At 46.8% G+C, this 13,517-nt stretch overlaps 1 non-coding gene across 1 annotated transcript; it reads right to left on the bottom strand.

Annotated features, from left to right (window-relative positions):
* Positions 1-6,209: 6,209 nt before the first annotated feature.
* LOC139269857 (U1 spliceosomal RNA) lies at positions 6,210-6,369 on the bottom strand. The gene has a single exon (XR_011594348.1). It is a non-coding gene; the product is annotated as a U1 spliceosomal RNA (small nuclear RNA).
* Between the last annotated feature and the right edge of the window lie 7,148 nt (positions 6,370-13,517).

Below are 13,517 nucleotides of genomic sequence, written 5' to 3'. Positions count from 1 at the left end.
AAATTACAAGCACACTTGTTTGAACTAAAGAGTCCAGATGGCTACACCTTTGGGAATAATAGGGAGCTTGGGTGAGTTCCATTGCAACCGAGAGACTTTCAGAGCGTATGTGGAGCGGCTAGAAATGTTTTTCACCACGAAGAGTATCGTCGAAGTCCCCGCTGATGAAAACCGTAACCGGGTGGTGTTAGAAAGAAAATGAGCTATTTTCCTGACTGAAGCAGGCCTCGAGGTGTATGAAACCCTGAAAAATTTGCTTGTTCCTGTCAAGCCAAAGGACAAGCCACTGACTGAGATTCTAATCAAGTTAGACCATCACTACAGTCCTGAGCCCCTGGAAATTGCTGAAAGTTATCATTTTGGAATACAAGGTCTGTTAAATGATAAGTGTATCAGTGAGTACATTGTAGCTTTAAAAAAGCTATCTATTCACTGTCATTTTGGAAACTTTCAGGACCGAGCATTGTGGGACCGCTTTGTTTGTGGAATGAAAAATGAAGCAATCAGAAGAAAGGTGTTGACAACCCCTAACTTGACTTTTGATTTAGCTGGTCAGACAGTTATGTCGATGGATATGGCTGACCAATATTCCCGAGAATTTTGTGCGATTTCCAGTCATCAGACAACCCAGGTGAATCATCTGCAGGTTAAAAGTAAAAGGCAGTTGGGCTCCAAGGCCTCAGCAGCTGGTAACAATGAATTGAAGTCGTGCTATCGGTGCCTGGGACAACACATTGATCAAAGTTGTCCAAATGTGAAGGTAGAGTATTTCTTCTGCAAGAAAACTGGGCATCTTGCAAAGGTATGCCGACTGAAGAATAAACCGATGTTCAAGGCTATAAATAGAAATTGCCAGACACTACACAGCATTGAAGAGAAGCAACATGACGAGGAGGATCTGGAGATGCACGTCATCAGGAGCACAAGGGTATCTAACAATGATTCGTGAAGTATCGTCATCCAAGTCGACATTGCAGGAACCAGGATACCCATGGAAATCGACACTGGTGCATCCGTGAGCATATTACCGGAATCGCTATATCTCAACAAGTTGAGTGATTTTCCACTGGAGAAGTCAAAAATAAAGCTGCAAAGCTACTCAGGAGACCAAATTCCTGCAGTAGGACGTATCACCACACCGGTGAAATACAAGGATCAGTTTCAGAGCTTGTTTCTCTTAGTCGTGGCAGGACAAAAACCTGCCTTAATAGGTAGAAATTGGTTGGGATCACTGAAGCTGGATTGGAATGAGATATTTTGTGTTGAAACAAGATTTTTGTCGAAGGATGATGTCACGGAACAATATCAAAAGGTATGGTCCATGTCTCTGAGCCATACAGGAGGGCGGGTATCATTACCGCCCTGTAGACCATAAGCTTTGAGGTCCTGGTCTTCAAACACTCTCTTCCTCAGGCAACCGAAGGCTGCACTGGAGGCAGTGTTGGACCTCGTCCTCGATGTCTGCCCTTGCTGATAGTAGGCTCCCGAGGTATGGAAAATGGTCTACGTTGTCCAAGGCCGCGCCGTGGATTTTGATGATTGGGGGGCAGTGCTTTGTGGCGGGGTCAGGTTGGTGGAGGAAACTTTGTCTTACAGATGTTTAATGCAAGGCCCATGCTTTCGTATGCCTGGAGAAGCACTGGAGAAGTATCACCAGTGCTGCCTCTTCAAGATCCTGCAAATCCACTTGGAGGATAGGAGAACTAACGTTAGTGTTCTCAATCAGGCCAACATCCCAGCATCAAAGCACTAACCACACTCGACCAGCTCCGTTGCATGGGCCACATCGTCCATATGCCTGACATGAGACTCCCAAAGCAAGCGCTCTACTCGGAACTCCTACACGGCAAGCGAGCCCCAGGTGGGCAGAGGAAACATTTCAAGGACACCCTCAAAGCCTCCGTGATAAAGTGCAACATCCCCAGCAGCACCTGGGAATTCCTGGCCCAAGACCGCCCTAAGTGGAGGAAGAGCATCTTGGAGGGCGCTGAGCATCTCGAGTCTCATCGCCGAGAGTATGCGGAAAACAAGCGCAGGCAGCGGAAGGGGCGTGCGGCAAACCAGACTCCCCACCTACCCTTTCTTTCAACGACTGTCTGTCCCACCTGTGACAGAGACTGCAATTCCCATATTGGACTGTACAGTCACATGAGAACTCACTTCTGGAGTGGAAGCAATACTTCCTCGATTTCGAGGGACTGCCTATGATGATGATGATCCGAAGATGTTCCGTGAAACAGGCAGTCCGATCCAAGGCTTCAAGGTGAGTGTCAGAGTACAGAAGGACGCTAGACCAGTTTACTGCAAGCCACGCCCCATACCATACGCACTCAAGGAGAAAGTTGAGCAAGAACCCAAAAAACTTGAAACTGAGAACATTGGGCCCAAATTTCCACAGCCACTTAGAGTGGCGTAGTTAACCATGGAATACCAACTTTGTGGGGGATAAAGCGCACCGAAAGCTTACCAGGATAATTTGGCCACTCCTGGATCCCTGTGGTCCCGTGGCGTGGCGCTGAGAAACCTGCGGGGGCGGAGCTTGGGCCGCGCTTGCTCAGCGCAGCTGGCATGGGGGGGGGGGGGGGCTTGGGCCCAGCGTGTCCTCAAGTGCTGGCAGGGGGACGCATGACCGTTTGCGCGTGATGCGCATGCGCACTGCGCGTTAAAGCTTGCGCACATGCGCAATGCGGCAGGAACCTGGCCATTTAAAGGGAGAGCATCCTCAGTGCCTCAGCAGCATTGGCAGTGGGCCATATTAGAAGGTAAGATGTGAATTGTGATTTTTGGGTGGCTGAGGGAGTGGAAAAGAGTGCTGCATAGGAGCATGAAAGGTGAGAACTGTGTATTTTCAAGATCACCTGAGTGTAAATCCAATACACCAATGACGCAAGAGCGTGCAACAAGGACGAAGAACTTCTTACATGAGAAGGTGGTGAAACTAGTCACTGTCATTGAGGACAGATGGCAGGAGCTGGATATCAGTAAGAGTGGTCCCACAATAGTTACACCCAAAGAAATGAGGAGACGCTGGAACCTGGTTGCAGAAGAATTTTCCGCAGGGATGAATACCACAAGAACTGGAAGCCAGTGTAAAAAGAAATGGCAGGACGTTGGTCACGTAGTGAGTGTAAGTATTATCTTGATTTTTAACTGGAATTGCAATTGTTACTGTGACCATCTGTATATGTCCCACCCATCAGAAGCTCACCATGTGTCAAAAATTATATTTTCATCTTTGCAGAAGAAATTGGCCCACAACAAAAGGGAAAGAATTAGAACAGGAGGAGGGCCACCAAATCTGCACCAACTATCACCACTGGAACAGAGTTGTCGCTGCCTTGCTGAGTCGCACCAACAGAAAAAGAATCAGCTCTGCACAAGCTGGGCCCATACGCGGGCGTGAAAATGCATCGTCGCCCTTCAAATCAACCTGCTGACTGGCCTGCTATGCGTGAGACTACTCATTCCACCCATCCAGCCCCCTCCTGTGCTGCTAACCATTTGACTGATCTGTTGTATTTTGCAGAACAAGAAGGATATCCTGAACATCCTGAAGATCAACAAGAAGATCCAGATGCATCCGCTCCAGACCAAGGCGGGCGGGGGGAGGAGGGGTCCATGGATCTGTGTTCACGGGAGAATGCTGATTGTGATATGGATCAGTCCATGGTACAGGGCATCACTTTGCCAGACACCTCCATGAGCTCTGCCACGAAATTCCTTGGTTTCATACCTTCCGAGGTTGCGGGTCCCAGTGGCAGTGCTGAAATGCAGGTTGGAATACCCAGGGCCCCACCGTCCCAGACTGTGCCTTGCACTGGAGGGGTGCCACTAGGCAGACCCATGGCGAGGGGAAGGAGAAGCCGACCAGTCTCTCCTGAGATGTAGCCTTCAGCAGATGTACATCAGGTTATGTCATTGGGTGAGGAGACCAATGCCCTTACCCGATCACTCGTGGCCACTGCAATCCCTGCACCAGCCTCTGTTGAGACCTAAGCCGGACCCCCAACCCACCCCCACCACCATTACCACCCCTATGAGGAAGTGCACATTCCCCGATATGTGGGTGAGAGATGGGTGCAGCCTTTCTTTGCTGTTGTTCTTGTTGTTGTGGAAGTGCATTGTAAACTTTCCAATAAAAGACATTTTGTATTAAAACTGAATCATGTTGCATTATCACCACACAACATTTAGGAACAACTGTAAAGAAAAACATCCCTCACCCCTACAGTCATGCGTGCCTGTCGCCCCTAGCCGGTGTGTTCTGCAGTCGGCAAGGCAGGACTACTCTATTTTCAGTAGCTGAAAGTGTCTTTCCTTTATTTTTGATGATGTTGTGAAGATGTTGTGCTGAAGATGTTGTGATGTTGTGCTGATGCTGTGAAGGTGTTAAGTGCTTTAGAATCCTCTAACTCACTTCCCCCCTATCTCTGGCTACCTGTGCTGATTTCTTCAATGTAGATAAGATTTTTCTGTGCCTAAAAAAGTGGCCACAGACATTGGCCTAAGTTAGTTTGGAGTAACCTTTAGCTGGCCAAATTTGCTTCTATGGCCAAAAGAGGCATAAGTGGCTGGTAACGCCCCTTTTAGAGAAAATAAAACTAAACTTAAAAAAAAAACCTAACTAACTGACTTACAATGGAGCAAGCTAAATGGGGAAATTTGCGATTTTTAAGTTACTCCAAAAAAAGCTACTTGCTCCAAAAAAAGTGTGGCAACTCCTGGGGAAATTTGATGGATCTAAGTAATTGGGCAACATCCATTGTTGTTGTACCTAAGTCCAATGGTATGGTAAGGTTGTGTGGTGATTATAAAGTAACCGTAAACCAGGTTCTAGAGGGTAATCTTATCAATACTTTGCCAAATTTAGATTTGTTCACAACCCTGACAGGTGGCCAGATCTTCTCAAAGTTAGATCTAACAAATGCCAACTTACAACTTAAACTAAATGAGGAGTCCAAGTCATGCTTGACTATAAATACTGATCTAGGCCTATATCAATTTAATAGGTTACCATTTGAAATGTCTTCCGGCCCCGCTGTATTCTAAGATTTTGCAAGGCATTGAAGGGGTAGTATGTTATTTAGATGACATACTCATTTCAGCACCAAACAGGCAAATCCGTAATAACATATTGAATTAAGTGCTCAAGCGGCTAGAGAACCGCAGAGTACGAGTGACTTCTCACAAGTGTGAATTATTTCAAATCTCAGTGGAGTACTTAGGGCACAGTAGACAAAGATGGTTTACATTCCACCAAGGGAAAGCTGGATGCTATCAGAAATGCATCCACTCCCAAGAATGTCACTGACCTTTAATCATTTTTGGGTCTTTTGAACTACTATGGGAAGTTCTTACCAAATTTGGCTACAGTATTACATCCACTGAACAAGCTGTTGAAAAAACAGATCCATTGGAAGTAGTGAGAAGAATGTGACACAGTTGGTAGAGAGTACCATGTTAGTTTACTATGGCGCATCGAAGGAGATCAAGCTAGCATGTGACCCCTCTCCATATGGAGTTGGGGCAGTGATCATTCATGTACTAGTTAGTGGGGCCCAGAAGAGCTGAGGGCCCAGAGGCAGCACGGGCCTGCCCACACTGCGATATGTGTGCGCACTAGGTCTGTGCAGCAGAGCAGGTCTCCAGTCGTCCTGGTTAACCCTTGCCACTGGATAAAGGCCTAACTCTGTCGAGCCCATGTGGTGGCTGATGTGCAACGGTCACCACACGTTAAAAAAATCCACGCACAGGCATCTTCCATCCCCTCAATTGGAGTTCAGGACTGAAACATCAATTGAAACATCTGTGAACTCTTGTGGAAGCAAGTCATCCTCGTTCAAGGGACTACCTATGAATTAAATGACTAGTTAGTGGGGAGGAGAGACCAATTGCTTTGGTTTCACGCATTCTCAGTACCAGTGTGCGTAATTATGCGCAGATCGAAAGAGAAGCTTTGGCGTTGGTTTTTGGGTTCAAGAATTTCCACAAATACCTGTATGGTTATAAGTTTACCATTGTTACTGACCATAAGCCCCTGATAGCAATCCTCCATCCAAAGTCCCCAGTTCCAACCTTAGCTGCAACCCGAATACAGAGATGGGGTTTGTATTTGTCAGCATATACATATGATTTGGGTACAGACAATCAGCTGATCACAGTACTGTTGATGCTATGTCCAGATTGCCATCTCCATCACAAGTTACACCCAATAGGGAAGAAGTGTTCTATTTTTCATACAAATTTTGCAGTCGAGTATCCCGCATTTGGGGACATCGCAGGCGTCAGCACACCCGAAGTGCAAAGGGCTAGCATCATCCTGGGAGAACAAACTTCTTGATCATGGCTACTCCCCTGCCATTGATGAACTGCCAGTCACAGCTGAAGAGATTGTTAGAGCAACCAAACGTGACCTAGTTATGTCAAAGATGTATGATTACATAGCAAATGGATGGCCAAACCAGGTATCAGAGAAAGATATTCGTCCATACTTTGTTCATAGGAATGAATTGTCAGTGGATAAAGATTGTATCATGTGGTGTGCAAGACTAGTTATTGTTAAGAGATCTTCATGGCCAGCACCTTGGAATGTACTTGACCAAGAGTTTTGCACGGAGTTACTTGTGGTGGCCAGGTCTAGAAAAAGATATAGAATACATCGTGAGTCACTGTACAACATGTCAATCAGTAAGCAAGAAACCACCATCAGTAAAATTACAGCCATGGAATTGATTTCCCTGGGTGTAGCTAAGGTTACATATAGATTTTGCTGAGCTAGAAGGACACCAATTGTTCATTGTGATTGATAGCCATTCAAAATGGGTAGAGGTGTTTCCGATGCAGAAAATAACAACAAATAAAACTTAGACAAATTGTGAAGATTGTTTTTTTCATACAGCCTCCCAGAAGAAATTGTGTCTGCAATGTTGTACAGAAGAATTTGCACAGTTCACAAGCAGAAACGGTGTGAAGCATACCAAAGTTCCACCATACCACCATTAAATAGTGCAGCAGAGCGCACAGTATACATTGTAAAATTTGCCCTCATCAAACAAATGTTGGATCTAAATCCAAAGAAACGGCAATTGTCATTGGACCACAAACTAGCAAGTTTTCTAATTACTTAGCGTAATACTCCTCATCAACTACTGGTAGAACACCAGCAGAGTTGTTTCTCAAACGACAGTCATGAAACAGGTTCTCGTAGTTAAATCCAAACTGGGCACAGTAAGTAGAAGAAAAACAATTAAGACAGAAAGAAAATCATGATAGATTTAGACCAAGAGAGAGAAGTGTGAAATTGAATCAGAAGCTTAGAGTGAAGAACCATCACCATAAATGGTTAAAGTGGTTACCAGGAAGAGTAGTGACGTTCTGTGGTCCTCACACATATTTGGCCAAGATGTTTGATCATGGACAGGTTAGGTTTGTTCACATTGATCATATTTTACCTACAGATGTGGAAGGAGTTCTAATGAGTCAGATAGTCTTGTTACAAGTAGAGTGCCAGTAGCAAATCTTACATTCGATGCACTAGTATCAAGTCGAAGAGAAAGTCAGAATTTAAGTCTGAGTCTGAGTCAGGCAGACAAACAATCTGAAGTTGTAGAGAGTCCAAATGTAGATCTTGAAGAAAAACTCTCCTCAGGCTCAGCCTAGAATGAGTCTAAGTTCAACATTAAATTTGGAAAGTTTTGTTCAAGCGTAAAGGTATCCTCTTCAAAACAGAAAACAAGTGGTTAAGTTTGATTTGTAAATATGGCAAAATAAGTCCATGAGCTAGATTTTACACTTTTGTGCATATTGCCCAAAAATGGGCATTATTTCCGGTGTGGGCGGTAAAAATGCGTTTTTAGATCGCCGGCTTGTCGCCCATTCTCAAAGCATCTAGTCTCCATTTTTGAAATTGGGCGTTACTGCGAGCAATATGAAATGGGCGGTAGCGTTAAATCTCGCTGACCTTCTGCCGTAAAGTGTCGCCGTCTTTAGCAACAGCATGGCAACGCTCGATTCCTGAGATTCAGGAGGTCAAGGGTCATCATGACATGTGCAGAAGAGGATACAGAGAGAGAGGGAGCTGAGACGGACTGAAGGCGTGTGTGGGTGTGGTGTGGCTGCTTTGGGAGGAAGGAGGGAGAGTTTAGAGCTTTATAGCAAATAGGGAAACAAAAATGAGCTGTTACCAGCCACATATTTGCCAGAATTTGGCCTATAATGGAGGGAGAGGAGGAGGCATCACAACATGCTGTGGGGACTAATGCTGGAGAGAGCAGTGATGTGGGAGAGGAGCATATTGGAGAGCGCAAAAGAGCGAGGAGGTTCTCGGATGAGGCAAATGCCTCCCTCCTGCAGGAGGTCAAGTTACGCTTGGGTGATTTGACTCAGGGAGGGCGTGGGAAGCCCACCCCAAAGGCCTACCAGAAGATATGGACCGAGATAGCAGAGGTGGTCTCGTCGGCGACCAACGAGGTGGGTGAGGTCAACCAATGCCGCAAACGATAGAACGACCTTGTGGGATCCGCAAAAGTAAGTATTAAATTTATTTACATGTACTTATATATTTATATAATTTGATTTTGAACAGTCATGAGTGACTATCAGCAGATGTGAGGTCTTTCACTTTTACCGGGAATGTTGTACTCAAAGCCTGCGATCACGGTGCGCATCGTTCGGTAAAGAATGATAATCCTCATAATAATCATGATTACATCTGTTGGTTATGTGTTGTATCAGTCTCTGTGACAGTACCTAGCAATAATATCACCAAATGATCTCATGCCATGTCTTCCTGTCACCGTTTGCAGAAGAAGCTATTGACGATGAGGTCCGTGCAGAGACGAACGGGTGGTGGGGGCCACCAGTCCCCAGCGACATCACTGAGATGGAGGAGCGGGTGCTCGCACTTGTGGGGAAGCACCCCCGGACAACCACGGACGCATTTGCAGACCCCGAAGTGATGCCACGTGAGTAAAGTTTACACCATTGCCTGATGTAAAGTCAATAGATGCCACACCCACTCATATCCAAACAATTATACATGATAGATGATTTCTAAAATTGTCATAGATATAATGCTGGTCTAATGAAAATCATTGCAATGCAAATGTGTTGATGGTCATGAAATGTGATGTCTGTGATAGAAACATAGAAACATAGAAAATAGGTGCAGGAGTAGGCCATTTGGCCCTTCAAGCCTGCACCACCATTCAATAAGATCATGGCTGATCATTCACCTCAGTACCCCTTTCCTGCTTTCCTTCCATACCCTTTGATCCCTTGAGCCGTAAGGGCCATATCTAACTCCGTTTTGAATATATTCAATGAACTGGCATCAACAACTCTTTGCGGTAGGGAATTCCACAGGTTAACAACTCTCTGAGTAAAGAAGTTTCTCCTCATCTCAGTCCTAAATGGCTTACCCCTTATCCTTAGACTGTGTCCCCTGGTTCTGGACTTCCCCAACATTGGGAATATTCTTCCTGCATCTAACCTGTCCAGTTCTGTCAGAATTTTATATGTTTCTATGAGATCCCCACTCATCCTTCTAAACTCCAGTGAATACAGTCCCAGTCGATCCAGTCTCTCCTCATATGTTAGTCCTGCTATCCCGGGAATCAGTCTGGTGAACCTTCGCTGCACTCCCTCAATAGCAAGAATGTCCTTCCTCAGATTAAGAGACCAAAACTGAACACAATATTCCAGGTGAGGCCTCACTAAGGTCCTGTACAACTGCAGTAAGACTTCCCTGCTCCTATACTCAAATCCCCTTGCTATGAAGATTTTGATAGCGGTGATGCTTTTGTCATGCATATGCTGTGTATAGCACTGGAATTACCTTGTGACCCTAGCACCCACTTCTCCTCGTTTGTGTTTTGCAGTTCAGCCAGCAGCGCGGCCCCAGGCGAGATTACAGAGGCCAGAAGGTGGGGCGTGGGGCCCAACTCTCCGGATGATCCTACATCTGGTCCTGAGGAGCTCCGATTCTCGCCCGTCAATCCGCTGGGTCTGTTCTCTACGGATGAGAGCGCGGACTTCGAGGAACCTGCATCGCCATGCTCTAGAAGCCATTCCACCCCAAGGCCATCTAGTGGTCCTCCGGTCATTCCTGCCTCCACTCTGGAGGTACCGGCCCCAAGCACCTCGCCACAGGGCACTCCATTTGTCCTCAGGACAGCGCCGGTCGCGCGGAGGCCTCGAGGACGCGGCAGGTCTGGTCCACGAGCGCCACATGAGAGCGGAGAGATGGTACAGTTGTCCAGGAGGACTGTAGATATTGGTGACCAGCTCATCAAAGCATTGGGGGGCATATCCTGACAGCTGGCCACTATGACTGAGTACGTTCCATGCATGGCGGAGGCCCTGAATGCGATAGCCAGGAACACTGCTGGCACAGGCCTCCTAGTGGTCCCAGAGCGCGGCACTCCACCCCTAGGTTTCGCACCACCACTGTGAACGACAGATGAGAGCAAGGACCAAGATCCTGCTTCTGCATCAGAGAATATTTCCCCCTCGACACTCCCCTCTCCAGTACCCGTGCAACCACTGCCTCTGCCTTCATCCCCCCGATGAGGCACCGTCTGAGGAGCTCCTCAGCCAGACGCCATGGAGCGAGGAGGGGAAGGGGTAGAGGTGGGGAGAAGAAGGAGTGGGGGGAAGGAAAGTGAGGTGCATGTCTGCAGGCGATGGCTGTGTTATATCTTCATCTGGGTGAATGCAATTTGTTGTAATGTATCGGCCGAGGGGACCACCCTCCTGTATTGTATTTTTATTCTGTGTTGCTGGACATGTTGAACATTTGATTGATGTGAATGGTGGAAAAAGTGGGGTGTGGGCAGGGGTTGGGTGTTTTTGCCCGTGATACTTATGAATTCAGACCAATGTTGGTATAAAAATTTTTTTATTGAACATAACCTTGTTGCGCATTGTCTCAGATAGCTGTACCATTACACACTGGTGATTCCTTAACATGAAAGGGATAAAAGAAACTTAACTTCAGTTAATGTAAACTTTAACTGGCACCAAGGTGATGGGCACCATTGATGTCTGAGCTACACACACACAGCAGTGTGTCAGCATTGTCACTCACAGCAAAGATCTTTCAGGCAAATCGTTCAAATATCATCTCCTCACGTAAGAGTCTTGCAGCTATGTAGCCACCACAGGCCCTTTCCTGTGGTCTGGAGGGGGTCGTGGGCATAGTTGCATAGCCAGCCTGATTGTCGGGCCCTAAGTCAGCGTCCAGCCTCTCGTCCTCCTCTTCCTCTCTCTCCTGAGGTGGAGCATCAGTCCCTTCTGGCAATTCTTGGCCCCTCCTGATAGCCAGATTGTGCAGCATGGAGCACACGACCACAAATTTACCTACTTGCTCAGGGTTGTATTGTAGTTCCCCTCCTGAGTGGTCCAGGCATCTGAAGCGCTGCTTAAGCACGGTTATTGTTTTCTGGACCACATTGCATGTGTCTCTGTGGCTCTGGTTGTATCGCTTCTCAGCCTCGTGGGTGTCACGCAGGGGGGTCATCAGCCAGGTGGCTAGGCAATATCGGATATCACGAAGCATCCAGCATTGTCCTTGTGGCTGACTCTTAAACATGTCAGAGAAGCGCTCTCATGCAGGGTGTGAGCCTCATCGAAGATGCCCAGACATTTGGCATTCACTGCCATTATGATCTGGTTGTGGTCGACAACGAGTTGGGCCTTCAGGAATGAAATCCTTTTCTGTTACAAAAATGCTCCAGGTCCTGAGAAGGTGGCCGCATGGTGATGTTAGTGCACTGTATTGCTTCCTGCACCATGGGGAACTTAGCAATGCAGTAGAATGCTCCAGCCCTGTCAGCCTGAGCCTCCGTCATGACGGGGAAGCTGATAAAGTCCATCCTTCTCGCGCACAGGGCCTCCATGACCTGTCTAATGCAGCGATGGGTGGCATGATGAGGCATAGGGCAAATCTCGACCGCGGAGGCCCGAAAGGAACCGGACGTGTAGAAAGACAGTGCCGCGATGACCTTGACCTCGACTGGCACTGATGTCCTGATGGCAGGCTGCAAATGTGGCCTGATGAGCTCACATATTTTATTGATCACCACCTTGTGGTAGCGTAATCTCCGAAGCCAGGATGTGTACGGACATGTCGAGCTAAGACCTCTTTTCCCTGTACGTGCGGGGTGTGTATGGTCTGGCCCTCCTCCTCATTCTTACACGTCTTAAATTGTGGACATAATTATGTGCATCACACATTGAGCCATCTGCACTCTGCAACATCTGCGTATTAATCAATGCAGGCTGAAAAATGGCTGGCCCCATTGTAATGAAAGTATAATAGCGATTGATCGGAAGCAATAATTTCCTCTAAAATACACCTAGAGTAAATACCCAATAGTCCAGAGTCTGAAAATATGTCTGTTGAGATGGTCACTTCACCTGAGAAGAACTCCAGAGTCAATGTAAACTCCCCCAAAGTTGAAGCCGCCTTGAATGAAGCGACCTGCGATTTTAAAAATGGCAGCCACACCGCTGGCTTTAGATCAGAACAGTTCCACTTTTTCTGGGCGTTTTTTTGGACGAGCGATATTGTGGGCGATATATGTGCGAGGTGGTGAAAGTGACGCTGGGCGATCTCCTGGGCGTTAGTTTTGCCAAATGTGCTCTTTACAACAAAAAAAAATGGGCGGGCAGTATTATTGAATCTTGGCGTTAAATCCGTGCGGAAAGTAATGCTGGGCGATATTATGGGCATTGATTTCGCCCATTCTGATGATTCCGCCCAAAAGAAGTGGGCGGACGGTATTATTTTTTCCCAGCGTTACGCACATGGAGAAACTAACGCTCACCGATAAGTTTCCGAAAAATGCCCGTCAGTTTCCATTTTGTGGCTAAATGGACGATATATGGTCGTTATACGTCATTTCAGCGGTAAAATGGATGTTAAATGGCCGTTTAGCATGAGGAAAGTCTAGCCCCATATCTTTTGTTGTGTATAACCGTGCAAGTTATGTATGATGATTGTTTGCTAGGATTACTTCTTCATTAAGGAGGGAGAAATGTAATATATTTCCAGCTAGGGGACTACTGCTCCACCGGCTAGACTGCTATGGTAATGCAGCTGCTGATGTATAATAATAAAAGGGTGATGTGACCAAGTTACCTGACAAGCTTTTGGTAGAACCATCTTGTAGTCTGTGTGTTTATGATGTCATAAAGTATATATCACAGTATCTACCAAGGATAGGCTCGATGGGCTGCTGAGACACAAATGTAATCAGTGAGACGGCTCCACCACACTCAAAGCCAGTGCATCGATACTCTCGGGCACTCTTGACAAAACACCCAGCAGATCACTGTGCATCTGCAATGACTGTCTTGCGATATCCTCTAAGTCGGCCTCATCATCGGAGTGCTGCTGAGCATCACTCAGGCGCGCACTCACCCTCCGGGGAGCTGGCCCCCTGATCTCCCCTCCCCGTGGCATTGCTGCAGGTCACTGGGTACTAGAACATCACCCATCTCCATCTCCCTGATTG

The sequence above is a fragment of the Pristiophorus japonicus genome, chromosome 8 (genome assembly GCF_044704955.1).
Source record: "Pristiophorus japonicus isolate sPriJap1 chromosome 8, sPriJap1.hap1, whole genome shotgun sequence".
Lineage (NCBI taxonomy): Eukaryota > Metazoa > Chordata > Chondrichthyes > Pristiophoridae > Pristiophorus > Pristiophorus japonicus.
Note: the sequence above shows the minus strand (reverse complement) of the source record. Positions and strands in the feature narration are given on the sequence as shown.